This window comes from Balaenoptera ricei, chromosome 2 (assembly GCF_028023285.1).
Source record: "Balaenoptera ricei isolate mBalRic1 chromosome 2, mBalRic1.hap2, whole genome shotgun sequence".
Taxonomy (NCBI): domain Eukaryota; kingdom Metazoa; phylum Chordata; class Mammalia; order Artiodactyla; family Balaenopteridae; genus Balaenoptera; species Balaenoptera ricei.
The window spans coordinates 80,570,991-80,587,744 of record NC_082640.1 but is presented as its reverse complement, the minus strand read 5'-3'; the positions used below and the strand labels follow the sequence as shown (position 1 = coordinate 80,587,744).

At 45.7% G+C, this 16,754-nt stretch overlaps 1 protein-coding gene across 3 annotated transcripts in view; it reads right to left on the bottom strand.

Annotated features, from left to right (window-relative positions):
- RAB27A (RAB27A, member RAS oncogene family) overlaps positions 1–15,329 on the bottom strand; it is a 72,040-nt gene extending 56,711 nt beyond the window's left edge. For 2 of the 3 annotated variants that reach the window (XM_059913257.1, XM_059913258.1), the window contains exon 1: positions 15,172–15,329. The gene's annotated coding sequence lies outside the window, so the exon portion shown is untranslated. Of the gene's footprint in view, positions 1–2,286; positions 2,379–15,171 lie in introns of all 3 variants that reach the window. The other variant, XM_059913256.1, reaches the window with a different exon arrangement.
- Positions 15,330–16,754: the final 1,425 nt, after the last annotated feature.

Below are 16,754 nucleotides of genomic sequence, written 5' to 3'. Positions count from 1 at the left end.
CTCCAGACTCATGAGGAAAACTCTCTACCGCGGGGTCCACCCAGATATCTTGCTGGCATCTTAAATTCAACATGTCCTGCCCTCCACTTACCTCCTGTGTTCTTCTCTCCAGACCCTGCTTCAGACCCTCTTCTCCTCCTGCGTCTTGAGTAACACAGTCCGAACACACACCCAGCCAGACATCTGACGGTCCTCAGTGGCCCCTCCCTCTCACCCCTCCCACTTCCACTAGCCACCAAGGTCTAGGGCTCTTTCCTCCTCTTGCCTGTATTCCAAGTGTCTCTCGTTTCTCATTGGATGGCTACAATCAACCACACGTTTGGTTTTCTGGCCCCCAACTGGGCCCCCCCCCACGGACCCATCCTCCACGCCTCACCCAAAGTGATCTTTCCAGACGGTAAGCGGGTGTCCATCACTGTCCTCTGTAAAAGCAGCCAACGGCTCCCCACCACCTCCGCAGTGGCATCCCCACTCCTCAGGCCTCTGCCTTCTTTGTCATCCCTGCCTCCTGACTCCAGCCACCACAGCTAGCTGTAATTCTCTAAACCAGTGATTTCCAAAATGGGAGAGCAGGGTCATCAGCAGCACCTGGGAAACCGTGAGAAATGCACATTCGTGGGTCCACCCCAGGCCTATGCAAGCAGAAATTCTAAGGATGGGGGCGGCCAACAAGCCCTCCAGGTGATTCTGATACGCTCACCAGAGGGCACCTGCTCTAAACCCACCAAGCCCTGTTCACCCAGAGACTCAGTCCTTCGGCTCCTTCTTCTGCCAGTAATGCTGCATTAGATGCCCCTTCTCTGTGCTCACTCTTCCTAGAACAGGTTAACCCTGTATGGTAATTATCCAATTTATTTCTTGCTGGTTGGTGAATATCTTTTTTTTTTTTTTTCTTGGCCGTGCCGCGCGGCCTGTGGGGGTCTTAGTTCCCCAACCAGGGATCAAACCCGTGCTCCCCTGCAGTGGAAGCGGGGAGTCTTAACCACTGGACCGCCAGGGAAGTCCCTGAATATCTTGAAGACAGGAATTGTGTCTTATCTGACTCACCCGTCCCACAGATCACTAGTTGAACACAAGCCTGTCACTGGGATAGATGCCGGGCGTAAAACGAATCACTCTATCCTTTGCCTCTGGGGGAAGCCACCCTCTCACTTTGACCACTCAAAGTGTGACTGAAGACTCCACCGATACAATCTACACAATCCCATCACCAACCTGAAATGTGAGCAACTGAAAAAGCCTGAACATAACCAGTCTGACATCATCTGGTAAATGACACGGAATTTTCGGTTTATGTGGTTTATAAAGGAAAACTTATATACTCCTCTTTTCTCACAGCAACCTCTAGAAGGTGGAGAATAATTTATTAAGGGAATGTACCAAAATGTTTAAATCCCAGATTAAAATTCATTATAGTTAGCTTATTCTAAATTACAGTAGAAGCTGAGTAAAGTTTCTTATTAGCACTCCTCAGCCTTCAGTGTCCTTAGGAATCTTAGGATTTTGTTAAAATGCTAATTCTGATTCAATAGGTCTGGGTAGGGCCCAGGATTCTGCATTTCTAAGGCGCACCCAGGTGATACCCAGGTAACAATGATGCGCCTGGTCCTAGAACTACACTTTCAGTAGCAAGTAAAACTTCAACAACCCCATTTTTCCTAGAACTATAAGTCTTCTCCTTAGAGCAACACAACATTTTTTTGACCACTTTGCATTGAAAGCTTTCTCAAACGTCTTTCAGGCTTCAGGATACAGATGGCACACTAAATACATTTAGTTCTATTACCTCCCCAAATCTTACTAGTATAACAATGAAGAGAATTTTACTTCTTATAGACATAAACTTACAAAAACAAAGAGAAAGTGAGTGGAAACAACAGGAAGAAAATGTTGCAAGCTAGAAAGTATCGAATAGATGAACAAGAGGTAATTGATTAGCAGACCCAGGAAAGCAGACTCCTTACCTGCCATTAGAGAAAGCCAACAAGCAACTCATCACAGAATCTCCAGAAAGGCTTAGGCAGTTGGAGCCCCAAACACCTCTGAGGGAGCGGATAGGGTAAAGTGGGGCTAAAAATGGTGGAAGTCTGTTTACACCCCAAGCCCCACCCTTGCCAGCCTTGTAACTCCTCCAGCTCTGGCAGTAGTCGAAGGTTTATTCTCTGGAGAGAGTAGAACTCCGAGTATCAAACTCTCAGAGGGTCTCTGAGTCATACCAACTTTAGTGGAGGCAGGAGGAGGCACTGAGAAGTTGCAGAGTAAGTATGAAGACACCTCCACCCTCACCTACACACTGGACTTCCAGAAGGCAGGCATACTCCACAGACAGGTGGTTCAAATGGTCTTCTCGGGAGAATCTGCCCAACCCAGGAGGGACGCTGAAAGATACAAAGGAGCCCATGACATGTCAATCTAGCTAAAACTATGATGTACCTGTTGGGAGAAGGAGGAGATGGAAATGGTATACGTGTGTGGTAGGGGTAGGTGGAAAAACAAGCTAAAATTCTCTTCTTCCATAGTAAAGCATCAACAGATAATGCCTAAAACTGAAAAATCGGCCATAGAAATATAAGTACGTCATTTAGAGACAGGGGATATAACAACCAGCAAGAGTCAACTCATTGCAAGAACTGAAAGCAGTTGACTCTGGGGAGCAGGAAATGAACTGGGGGCGGGGACTCTGACAGCTTCTCCTAACAGGCCTTGTAGAACTATGCCCTGATAAAATCTTTAAAATTAATTAATAGAAAATGAAATGTAATGCCCAAGCTTAAATTTTTTTTTCTTGGATGAGTCAGGCCATCACAATAAACACCCCTAATGTGTGCTACATCCTCAGGATCTAGGGCCTACACGGAAACAGGATGCTGAGGATCTGGGCCCTGGAGACAGGCTGCCTGGCTCTGAATCTCAGCTTTACCACTCACTGGCTGTGTGACCTTCAGCAAGTTACTTAACCTCTCTGTGCCTCAGTTTCCTCATCTGTGGAACCAGGATAATAACAGGATTATCTTGTAAAAATTGAATTATGTAATACCTATAAAGTGCTTAAAACAGTGTTTGGCACATAGTAAATGTTCAATAGTAGTTATTCTTATTAAGGTATGTTTGCCCCTGTAGTAAAAGCCTCCTGACACTGTATTGATTTTGTCTTTTATTAGTTTATATTTCATTCTCCCTGCCCTCACCTTCTCTGTCAGTTAGCCAGCTGTCCCTCACCACAATAATCAGCGTGCCTTTCTAGGGTGACCCCTTCCCCCGCCAATGTGCAGCTTCTAATTGACAAGGCACACGGAAACCAAATAACCAAGATTAGAATTATGTATAAAATGGAGAAAAATGGGCACCACAAAATGTTCTGAAGGTCTCTCTGTGGGGCAAATCTGCACATTTCCATATACAAATCATCTATCTGACAATTCAGAACCCTTTGGGCTTACTTTCTAACTATCAACTGTAGGTCAGTGCGCTGGGTGACACTCAGGGAAACCAACCATCCCAGTTTACCTGGGACTGCGTTTTAGCACTGAAAGTCCAGCATACCTGGAAACCCCAGTCCCAGCACTGGTTAAATTACTTAATCCTTTTGAGCCTGTTTCATCAGCTGTAAAATGAAGGATAATATTTACTTTGAAAGTCTATTGAGGATGAAGTGAGAGAATGTTCATATAATTCCTGACACATAGTAAGCTCTCAATAAATGATAGCTCTAGCTACTGGACTCAGTTACCTATTGTTATTACCAACTCTGATCAGTGGCAAAACAAATTATCCTTAGAAACTTAACCTGTACCTTGGTTATTTTCTTACTGGAAAAATAATTTACCTTTTATACAATGGATTCCAGGAAGCTGAAATGTTTGCTTTCATGAATTTCCTTCCACCCTTTTCCTACACAATTTGTTTCAGGGACTAAGACTTATTAAAGAAATGTAATATTTCAACAATGTTGACTTCTCCACTGGGCAAAGGCCTGAGAGGTTTCCACCAGCTTTGGATACATGCGTCTTTTCTACTACAGAAGCCCTGGGGTATTTATGTTAGTAGTTGCTTCTAAACTTCTGGACAGAAATCAGCATTCCAACTCACAAAGAAGGACATCAGACATCATACCTGAAATTCTTTTTTTAATTTGCATCTCACTTTTTTCCTTCATAATGGCACCAAATCATTGTCTCCTAATGGATTAACAATGCATTCACTAAATATGTCCATTCTATGCCTGAAAAATAAGGGATCTTATCATCAAACAGATGAAATGCCATTCTGACCTCAAAAGCTGAAGGAAATTGCTCACATCAGGGCAGTCCACCAACACAAGGGCGAAGTTGCTATAAGAAAAGTTGCACAATTTGGGGTAGATAACTGAAAGGGTCACAAGTTACTCAAAGCCAAAACATGGCCTGGGCACTCTAAGAGGCAGCAGAGAGCATGAACCATCAGGCATGTAAGAGACTTCTCTGTCCAGGCTCCCAAGCTCCCACCTCCCATGCTCATATTTCTTCTGCCAGAGTCCCCACCCAGTGCCCAAGGCCTGTGAGCAAAACACTGGCGAACCACAGAACCTCCGAGGAGCCTTGAGAGACATCTGGTCCAACTACTGAGGTAAAAGTGATTGGATCCAGGAGAGAACTTCTCCAAGTATGGCCTGATGCCCACTGGCAGCAGAGTCACCTGGAGCACCTGAAGAAAATCCACCCAGGCCCCTGAATGAGGATCTCGGAGAGGATGGCTAGGGAATTTGCATTTATAACAAGATTCCCAGAAAACTCCTGATTGTGCATAAAAAGGTTTGAGAGCAGCTGCTGTATGGAGACAACAGACAGCAAAATGCACAACCATCGCTGGGCAAATAACCCAGAGGAAAGACCACGTTTAACCTCCACCAACCTCAGACTCCAAATCTGTAAAATAGGGATAATAATACCTACCTAGCAGGATGGTTGTGAGAATTAAATGAGACAACAGGTAAGAGCTTCCAGCACAGAGCCTCACACACAGCAGGTGTTCAGCAAGTATTAACCCATCCCCCGCTTTCTTCTTGTGTAGCAGTCTAATGAAGATTTATAACAAAAGGCCCTATTTTGAACAAACTTCACCAAGGAAAGCAGATGGCTAGCTTAAGTTCTGCATGTTAATGAGTCACCAACAAAAAGGCCGAGGCCAGCTTCTTTAACCAATGGTTGGGTTGTAAAAAGTACCTGTGATGGTGGTTCTCAAGCTTGAGTGGGCATCAGAATCATCTGGATGGCTTGAAAATACAGACTGCTGGGCCATCTCCAGAGTTCCAGAATCAGTAGTTCTGGGCCGGGGCTGAGAATCTGCATTTCTAACAAGTTCCCGGATGGTGCTGGTGTTGCTGGTCTCAGAACCACACTTTGATCATCGCTCCACTAAAATCAGATTGTTCTGATAGTTTGTAATAAAAAAGTAAAACGATGCTAGATGCATTTCCTGTTTGACACCAGACTGGTTAGTTACATGTCAATAAAGAAAAAAGTAATAAACCCACAACTTCCAAGGCTGTGCCACCTCTGTCCCTGAGACTCTTTCTCACTACATTTTTCGAAAGGCGCAGAGAGAAGGCTGGGAGATTTGAGTGCCATCTCCCAGCTCCCCAGGTGGGTGCCCCTGAGTGAGACAGGGGATCTCTTTGAACCTCTCAGTGTATTCACCTGGGAACAGAAGTGGGCTCAGTCACTGGTTCCCAAACCTGGCTGTGCACCATCCATCACTACAGCAGCATTTTAGATAAAACATGGATTCCCCAGCCTTAAAGCCAAGAATAGCAAATTAAAATCTCCAAAGGAGAGACTGAAAAACGTGTGGTTTTGCGTGTGTATTTTTTTTAGGTTTTTGTTTGTTTGTTTTAATATTTATTTGGCTGCACCAGGTCTTAGTTGTGGCACACGGGATCTTTGTTGCCGCGTGTGGGATATTTAGTTGCGGCATGTGGGATCTAGTTCCCTGACCAGGGATCAAACCCAGGTCCCCTGCATTGGGAGCGTAGAGTCTTAGCCACTGGACCGCCAGGAAAGTCCCCGTGTGAGTATGTTTTAAATAAAAGTTCCCTGTGTGATTTTCATGGGCAGCCAGTTTTGAGGAACCATTCCCATGGTGATCTTTCAGGCCCCATCCAGCACTAAAGCTCTTGGACCTGTTTGATTTCTAAGTCCCTGTGTCTGAGTCTGTGCTTACCAAGTACCCTTGTCCTTTTATATTTGCTTCCCACAGTTTTTACCAGAGGAAGTGAGTACACTCGTCTTCAAAGAAAGGAATCTAGTCTGCTTAACAGTTGTGCTTTTCTCATGTATCAAACTGGCATTCCAGTTTTAGTTCAAAAAATAAAGTCCAGGACTTCCCTGGTGGCGCAGTGGTTAAGAGTCCTGCCAATGCGGGAACACGGGTTCGAGCCGTGGTCCGGGAAGATCCCACATGCTGCGGAGCAACTAAGCCCGTGCACCACACTACTGAGCCTGCGCTCTAGAGCCTGTGAGCCACAACTACCGAGCCCACGTGCCACAACTACTGAAGCCTGCGCACCTAGAGCCCGTACTCTGCAACGAGAAGCCACCACAATGAGAAGCCCGCGCACTGCAAGGAAGAGTAGCCCCCGCTCGCCACAACTAGAGAAAGCCCGCACACAGCAACGAAGACCCAACGCAGTCAAAAATTAATTAATTAATTAATTAATTTTTAAAAAAAGAAACAGGTTTAAAAAATAAATAAATAAAGTCCAGTGTAGGAAAAAATAGGAATTACATAGGACAATCTGTCAAGCAATCTTCTCTAACACCAAGTCCCTAGTTACTCTATCATTCATTTATTACCTTAGCGTCTACCATGTGCCAGGCATTATTCTAGGTGCTAAGCATAGAGAGTTCACAAAACAGAAAAACTCCCTGCTCTCACAGAGAGAACAATTCAGCAGGAAGACACAGACAGTAATAAGTGAACACAGAGGTAAAATAATTTCAAATAGTACTAAGTCCTGTGAAGACAATAGTGTAATAATAGGGTAGAGACTACTTTCAACAGAGTGAGCAGGGATTACTCTGCTGCAAGGGACCAGCCAGGCGAGGATCTAGAGGAAAGAATTATAGGCAAGTGTAAAGGCTCTGAGGAAGGAAAGAACTTGGCATTTTTAAGGAAGAGAAAGGAAGTAGATGAGGCTGAAAGACGGGGGCACAGGGATGAACTGAGGTCAAGGAGGTCAACAGGGCTCAGAACACGGAGACTCTTCCAGACCACGGTTAGAACATTTGGGTCTTACACCAACTGCAATGGGAAGCAACTGAGGAATTTTAAACAGAAGAAGGATATGAGCTGATTTACATTTTTTAAAGATCACTGGCTTTGTGTGAGGAGTGGGTTATAGGTGGCAAAGAACGGCACCAGAAAAGCAGCAGGGACTTCCCTGGTGGTCCAGTGGTTAAGACTCCACGCTTCCACAGCAGGGGGTGCAGGTTTGACCCCGAGCCGGGGAACTAAGATCCCACATGCTGCATAGTGTGGTCAAAAAAAAAAAAAAGAAGAAGAAAAGCAACAGTACAGGCAAAAAAATGATGGTGGCCTTTAACCGGCAGCTGGCACACAGCCATAGCAGACAATCAGATATTTCTGGACTGCTTTAACATAGGGGAAAATCATTAATATACTTGCTTCAATTCCTGTGATATTTTAGAAGAGTTCAAGGAAGAGACACTGCTGGTTACAATTAAGAAACATTAGCACAGGGGCATAGAAAGAACCAGCAGACCTGTCTTCTAGAACCATCTCTGCCATCAATTTGTCACGTGACCTTGGGGACTGCTCTGAACCTCTGAGGTGGAGGGGAGGCTGGGCTCCCTTGTTTCTAAGGTGCCTACCAGCCCTTAAATTACACGATGCCGTAAGTGTAACAAGTGAGGTTTCCTTATCTGGGTGGCAAAATGGGCTGCTGACTCAGGGTTGGGGTTTTTGCTGTTGACTTTTAATCTCCCAGAGAGGCTCTAGCTAAGCAGGAAATGGGGTGTTCATGAAGACACTGGCCAGTCCTACTATTTCCTTGGGAAACTCTGAGGCCTGTGGCACCTCTGGCACAAGGGTACGGTGGCCAGCTGGCAATCTGTGGAGCACACACTCCCGGGCAGCTGAGAGCTCGTCAGGCCGAGGGGCTGAGGGCCCCATCTCTGAGGAATTCAGGGGCCAAGCCTTCAGTCACAGCACTCCCTGCGGCCCTTCTGGCAGCCTTCCACCTGCGCTGAATCACACGGCAGCCAGGCCCTGCCGCCCGGCTCTCACTTCCTGCTGGCAGGCTCTCCCCACAGCATCCACTCCCTCGGATGGTCCACCCTGGCACCTTGGTGAGGACCTCACTCCATGGTCCCTGAGGGCAGGGTTCTCAGTCCCAACTGCCCATCAGCATCCCTGGTGGGGATTAAAAATGATATACACATATAGATGCCTGGGCCCTACTTCACATTTAATGACTTAGAATTGGGGTGAGGGAGAGGTTAGAAAGGCAAGAGTGGTGGAGTTAGGCTTAGTTAACTTTATATGATGGAGAGAATGTGGAACTCAGGAAACTGCACACCAGAGAGGTTCAACGATGTGTCTAACGCAGGGTTTCTCAGCCTTGGCCCTACTGACATGGTGGGCAGGACTGACCCTTGGCCATGAGGGGCTGTCCTGTACATTGTGGGATGTTTAGAGGCACCCCTGGTCTCTACCCACTAAATGCCAGCAATAGTTCCCCCGGTGTGACAACCAGACATGTCTCTAGACATTGCCCGGTGCCCTCTGCGGGAGGAGGGAGTCGGAACCAGCCCAGTTGAGAACGCTGGTGTAATAGCACTTAGTTAATTATTGGCAGTGTTAGAAACTAAAAACCAATCCACTAATTCCTGCCTGTGTTGGTTCCTCCACATTCCAGCAGGAGCTGTGGAACACAGGGATGAGTCACTCCCTGAGGAAATACCACAACCCACTTCACGGCCCTCTGTGCCTAAGCAGAGTGGGGGCAATGGAGAATTGACCTTGTCCCTGACGAAGGAAGCCCAGCCTGGAACAGCCGGCAGCTTGTTTGGCCACATTTGGTCTCCAGTATCTGACTAGAGGGACGATACCTTATCTTTTCAAGGGCTGCTGGACCTTTTTACTCATGCCTGGGGTTGCTCCCTGGCAGTGGTGAGATTCATTATGAAAATGATTCACACATTGCAGGGAACAAAGAAATCCCGACCACAACCATGGATTATATTTTAAAATTCTCAGGTGTATGTCTCATTCCTTCCCGTATTAGGGCTAGTACAGCAAGAATTTAAACAATACCTTACCATAAGTTTTATTAGCTCATTGAGACCCCGTCTTTGCTGCAAATGATACAAACATACAGGAGAGAAGTAACCAGCCATACTCAAATAAGACTTGACCAGCTGCCCATGTGGTGGGATCAGAGCAAGATAGATGAGCAGCAGTTAATAAGAACGAACAGATTTTTCAGTCTCTTGGCAACCGATTTTATTGTTATGCTTTGACCTGGCAGCTGGTAAGGCTTTATATGAATTAATCAACAAAGCTATGAAAAAACAGGATTAGTGGCTCTGAAATATGGTATTCTCGTGGCAGTCAGAGGAAGCATATTCGTTTTCAAGACTGCTTTCTCAAATAAGTACAAATAACTTTAGAACAGTAAGAAAATAACCCAGTGTTTTAAGAGGACATATCTCTAAAGAGGAAGTCACATATACCTATCTACTGCGTTGGTCCTTACCATGTAGCTTCCATATTTATTCTACCAAAATACAAAAGGATACGCAGTATCAAAGGAATAGGCCACACAAAGCAAGTGACTTACAGTGAGACAGTACTTGCTGGCTGTGGAATTATTCTCAGCAAGTCCTCCTAAATCAAAGCATCTTACAATGAACACTCAAAGGTGACAAAAATATTAACCAGACCTTAAAAGGAATAAAAACACATGGAAAGACAGGCTTTCTGGCTTTCTGGCATCACCACAGGAATACAACCAATGGTGGCTTAAAACAGTCCTGTGGTTCTCAGAGAAAAGACAAGGGTATCCATGAGGATGGCTTTGCCTGCCACATAACGGATCTAGAGACTGGAAGGACGGCAGGATAATGGAGCAATCATGGGAGGGTGGCAAAAGAAGTGATTAAAGGTCAGCACGAACACATAAGCAACTTACACATGATCTCTTCAGGGAAGACATTATGTAGCAGACCAACCACTGGACCCAGAGTTCCGGTTCTGGCTCTGCTACTAACTGTGTGATCTTAGAAAATGACTTAACATCTCTGGATAAAAATTTCCTTAACTACCAAACACTAGAGTAAGACAATCTTCTACTTCCTTCTAGTTCTAATACTCCTTGAGTTTACAAGCCCTCTCCTTCCTTAAGATGGACACATGTGCAATCACCAAAGTGAGCCACAGCTCAGTCGTTCTTTGGACATTATCATGATCAATGCATTCCCTGTGCATAAACCTAGGTTTACCAAACCAGGGTTACCAGATTAGATCCAAGACAGCAGTTGATTTTGCCTTTCATAAAAACAACTAATTTTTTAGCATAAGTACGTCCCAAATATTGCATGGGACATACTTATAGTAAAATATTAGTTGTTGGTCATCCAAAATGCAAATTTCTTTTTTATTTTTTTCCAATTTGCTAAATCTGGCACCCTACCTCTGACCCCATGTTAAAAGTTCAATTTCAAGACTCAGAAGTCTGATTTCATATTTGTGGGTGGTTCCAAGCGTGGCTGAGGCACTAAATGGGAGGCCTTCTCATGGGTAACATACACAGAGGCAAAAAACAAAACAAAAACAGGCAAGGAAGAACAACTTTCAACATTTCTTTTGAGTAAGTGAGGCATCAAGTTTTATTTAACAGTAGGTGAAATATGAGTGTTAGTAGACCTCAATCATACAAGAAAAAGAATGTGGTGTACTGCACGGCCAAACAGGAGGCCTAAACAAGCTGCATGCTCACAGCTCCACACCTCTCACCCTCTGGACATAAAGTTAATTACAAACCCTTTATCTCTTCCTCCAACTCAGTGCTCATGTCTGCTCCCAAGATAATCAGCTTAAGGGAAACCAGACCATAAACTGGAACTTCCTGACCAAGAGGCAGAGGAATAAATATGATCCAAGCAAAACCTGCACACAGCATAAAAAGCGAAGGCAGTGAAAGGGAAAAATTCCTCTCTTCAGAAGGCAATCTTGTTCGAACAATGGCAAGACAATCTTGCTGCCTAGGGGCTCACATTTTTTTTTTTTTTTTTATTGTGAGCCAGCTTTATTGAGGCATAATTGACATATAAAATTGTAAGATTATTTAAAGTGTATATCATGGTGATTTGATATACATACACATTGTGAGAGGGATTCTCCCACCCATCCAGTTAATTACGGGCTCACACTTTAAATATGTGAGCCCTGTTTTGTTTTTCAGGTGGTATCAAGCCTATCCTAATTTATCAGAGGGGAAAAAAAAAAATATATATATATATATATATACATATATATATATTCCATGTACGTAAAAATAATCCTTTTTCATAGTTTGTAGTGAAGATATACACAGGGCACATTCCAAGGTAAGTTTAAATAACAATAGGCTAGTTCAGTTTTTAAAATAATTTTTAATTCTTTTAAAAATTAATTTTTAATTTAATTTTTAAATAAAGATTGATTACTATGCTGTCTGGGCCAGTTAATTCAATTCTCACTGAGAGAGGTCCGCAGGAAACCCCTCTCAACTGTGGCCTATATTGATCTCACAGGAGCAGCAGGATGAGGTAGACTAAGACAAGATACTTATATCTATACATTAAGAAGAATTAAATATATGGACTAGAGGTTTCTAATGAGGAAAACAAATCCAAGTTTATTCATTAACTTATGGGTACATTCAGCAAGAGTTTATTAAACACTTCTTTTTTGTCTATGATAGCTTGCAGTATAGGACTCACAAAGGAGCTAAAGCCAGTGCTCTGCCTCCAGGATATTACAATCTACTCATGGACATGAGGCCACGTACACATACTCAGTTGACAGTCTAAAGTCGTTACGTCATTAAAGGCCAAAATGAGTCTCAGAATTGGCCATTTCAGTTAGAAGTCAGAAAAAGATTAAATTCACTGTACTGCAAAATATTCATTAGGAAATGAAATTCCATTTTCTCAAATTTCCAAGGGATTTCACTCTCTCCCTAGATCAGCACAAGAGACCGAATCACTGGAGACAGATGCTGAATGCCCCCACCCAGTCTGCCCAGGCTACGGAGAAGAGGGCTCCCCACTGCCACGGTGGGAAGGACCCAAAGTCCTCACCTTTCTGCTTGTTTGACCTTTCCCTTTCCGAGGAGGGTAAGGCCATTATCTTGAGGAAAATAGGAGGAGAGGAGAGGAGAGATTTAGGAGTTGCAGTGTAGCTATGGACATTGCTTCTCGGATAAAGTGGGAAGAAGAGTGAGAGAGAAATAGCAGAGTGATCCCCATTTCTCAGCCTCTCATTCCCTTTTCATTCACTCAACATGATTTTTTAGGGCTTAGTATGTGCCAGAAACCATTCTAGGTGCTATGCCCACCACAGTGAACAAGACAAATTCCTGACCTTCATGGAGCTTGTATTCCAACAATGGGAGATAGATGTTGTGTACAAAATCTGTGTGTGTGTGTGTGTGTGTGTGTGTGTGTGTGTGTGTGATGACAGTAAGTGCTATAAATACTCGAAAGAAAAATAAGGCAAGGGAAAGGGGAAGAAAATGATGGGGCAGGGCGGGGGTGGGGGGTGAAGGATGCTATTTTAGACGGGGTGGTACAAGAAGGCATCTCTAAAGAAATGACTTTTGATCTGAAAGAAATGAGTGAGTAAGCTGTGCAGACTTTTGAAGGAAGAACATTCCAGGCAGAGGAAACAGCAAATACAAAGGTCCTGAGGTGTGGCTGAAGCAGAGTGTGAAAAGAGGGGAGTAATAGAAGATGAAGCCCCCCACACCATGTAAGGGGACTGCAGGCCACAGCAAGGACTTTGGTTTCCTTCTGAGATAAAAAGCCACTGGAGAGCTTTGAGCACCGGAGTGCGAGACATAATTGACTCTGGCTGCTGCATTGAGAACAGACTGTAGAGTGGTGAGGGTGGAAGCAGAGTGGCCCTGTAGGAGGCTTTTGAGTAATCCAGACGACAGAAGTGAAAGGAACTTGGTGGAAGCAGTGGAAACTGTGGAAATTTCCTATCCTAGGTATAGACTCAAAATAGAACCAATGAGATTTGCTGAGGGACTAGATGTGGAGTGTGAGAGAAAGAAAAGAATCAGGGGTGACCCTGGGGTTTTTAGCCTGAGCACCTGGAAGAGTGAAGTTGCCATTAACTGAGACAGGTGAGACTAAGCGAAAGCGGGTTTGGAAGAGGAAAATCAAGAGTCTGGTACCTAGAGACTGTTGCCCACTTCAAGACCCTTATATCTCTTTTAAAACCAAGGCAACAGAAATTGAGAAGCTGATCTTAAATTTCATATGGAAATTCAAGGAACCCAGAATAGCCAGAACAGTCTCAAAAAAGAAAAGTGGGAGGACTCACACTTCCCGATCTCAAAACTTACCATGTACATAGCTAATAAAGAGGAGAGTATGATACTAGCGTAAGGATAGACATACAGATCAGTGGAGTAGAACTGAGTCTAGAAATAAACCCTCACATTTACAGTCAGTTTATTTTCAACACAGGCACCAACAGCATTCAAAGGGGAAAAAAATACTCTTTTCAACAAATGGTGCTGGGAGAAGTGGATGTCCATATGCAAAACAATTAAGTTAGACCCCTACCACACACCATATACAAAAATTAACTTAAAGTGAGTCAAAGATGGAAATGTAAGAGCTAAAACTATACAACTATTAGAAGAAAACATAGGCATAAATCTTCATGGCTTTTAGATTTGATACCAAAAGCAGAGCAACAAAAGAAAAAATAAATTAATTGTACTTCATCAAAGTTAAAAATCAAGGCAGGCCATGGAAATTAAGGAAGGGAGGGAGTGAGGAAGAAAGAATAAAGGAAAGGAAGAAAGTAGGAATGAAAACTAACATAAAATACAGAAAAGAATGATGGTCAGTCAAGTTTTTTCAGCACTACATTAACCTTTCTTCATTTGTAACCATCTGCAGAAATTCTGTTTTCCAGACTGTTTTCCCCCTACAGCAAGTTTCTAAGAAGGTTAAAATAAATAAATAAATAAATGGAACAAGAACAGTGAAGCACCAACAAATTATATCACCAATAGTTATAGAAAATTTATGCAGCATAACACTACTCCCCCTTCCAACATCTGAATGATGAGCTGACCCAAAAGTGATAATCTATCCAGCAGGAAAAAATAGCTGGTAGCCCACAGAGGTAAGAAAGAGGACCCCCTGGCAGGAGATTAGGATGCCATGTGGCCCGCAGGAGCCGAAATGCTGGGAAGGTGAAGTCAAGGGCTCACAAGATTTCCTTCACTTCAGGCCTGACTTTGCTTAATCGGTGATCTATTGGGACAGAGGTAAAAGCTTTGGCAATAGTTACCGAAACGAGTCATCACATCAGCCCTACCACCAGTCAAGACCCGAGAGCCTGGCTGACTGGCAGGGAAAGAGAGAACTCTCTCCCACCCGGGCAGTTTGTCCGTCCAGACCCTCACCAGCAAAGGTGTCAAGACCTTAAATCATTCAACCGACAACAAAGGGAGGGAGGAAAGAACGGCGGGGGACTGGGGGGCGAAGGGGGGGCGTGCAGGAGGTCTGGGACCTTCCTTCTCTCCTGCCAGAGAAGTTTCCTTCCTCCCACCCCGAGATGGGGAGCCTCGCACCTGGATGCCGCCCGGAGGTGACCTCAGCCCCGTCCCAACCTGGGACTCCACCTAATCAGCACCTCGCCCAAGCTGACCCCCACCCCCGTCACTGTCATCGCGGGGTCTGTGCTGAGGGCCTGGGAGAAGCAAAGCAGCTTTTCTGGTGGGCTCAGTTGCCCACAGGCGGGGAGAGAAGGAGCTGCAGCTCCACCCCCCGCCCCAGGGCCAGACCCTGCGCCCGCCCGCTCCGTCGCTCAGCCCCGCGGGGTGACTGGAGCCTCCCGGAGCCCCGGGCCTGAGCGCGCCTCCCCCGCCCGCGCCCGCCGCCTCACCTGCTCCGCCCGCGGTCCCCACGCCGCTCCTTCTGCGCGCGCCGCGTCCACCCGCTGACGGCCTTTTTTGGGTCCTCGGCGGGTATTTTCCGTCGGGCCCCACATCACTTCCCGTAAAGGAGAGCGAGGTGGGGGCGGGACCTCCTCTCCACCCTCCACCTCCCGCTTCCTCCTGTCACCTCGGCGAGCACCCCCGCCCAACTCGGCGAGAGCGCTTTGCAGGCGCCCTCCCCGCGCGCCGCCCCCAGCCCCGCCGCACCTGCCAAGCAAAGGCCCCATTCGCCTCTTTTTAGTCCAAGTTGGGTCTCCACTGCCGCTTCCTGGAAGGCGCGAAACCTTAGGGGGTTGTTTTCGTTCTGAGACACAGTGGTGACACTTACAAACTGCCACGGGATCGGGCACTGCAAGGTATAGTTTGGTGCCTCTCGCCAAATCTGCTCCCCTAAAAGCCATTTTCTAAAGGTGTTTTCCAGGGCAGCAGGTCGGTGTGTCCACCTTGCAGCCAGAGGTGCTGAGCGGCTGCAAAGTCAGCCCTGCGCGCGGTTCCTGAGGCCCGGGGGCGCTCCAGCTCACAGTGCCCCCTTGGTCCGGCTCCCCAGGGACCGGATCCGCGCTGGGCATCCGGCTCCGCCACTGTCCATCCCGCCCCGCCAGCTCCTCACTCGGGGGGCCTGGACATGGCCTTCCTGGAGTGAGAGAAAGCTCTGGGATTCTTGAAAATGACCGTGGGAAGGGGGGGCGGGGGGAGAGTAGTAGAATTCTGGCAGGAAAAAATATATTTCTGGAAGGAAATGACAAACGGGGTCTCTAATCTTACAGTCTAGTTCGGATTATAAAATCGCTCTCAGTTAAATTTCCGAGGATTAGAGCAATTCGTTAAAAAAAAAAAAAAAAAAAAAAAAAAGCAAAATACAGCACTTGTAGCCCCTGTAAGGAGAAATCTGCGAGCCTTTGCTGCCCCCCAGCGGCTTCCTTCTCTCAGTGCCGACGGTTTTGTGGGGGCCGCTTGGACCTGTGGCTGTCGGGGCCACCAGGTTCCCACTGAGAGGCAGCCAAATTCTCCTCCAGTGGCCTGGGGGTCTGAACAGTGGCTTTTGGGCCTGCCCCGTGGGCTTTCAGGCAAAGCACTTCTGAACCAAATAATTCTACTTCTAAGCAAAAGAAAATGACTGGAAGCCCTAGTCTACTGTCTCTTATTATCTGTTCTATCTCACTGATTCTTCTTGCACCACAAATTCCAGCTGTCTCAGGGCGACCTGCCCAACTCCATCATTCTTTCAGTCTATAACTACTCACAGTTTGCACTACAGTACAATTAGCTTCTCAGATTCACATATAGGATGAACCGTATGAAATTGCCAAATATTGAATATACATTCAATTTAATAGTTCCAAATATAACACAGTCATCTCAAAGTTAGGGATAACAGATTTCACCATAGGGTGATGCTTTCAAGGGATGTTTCCCAGGGAAGAGAAAGGCCATCAAACTGTTGCTGATGGAAGTTAGGACAGGAAAAGTAGCCCGATGCTCATGTGTAAAGGAAGTCTTGGGAGTCATTGATCAGCTAAGATCTGGGGGG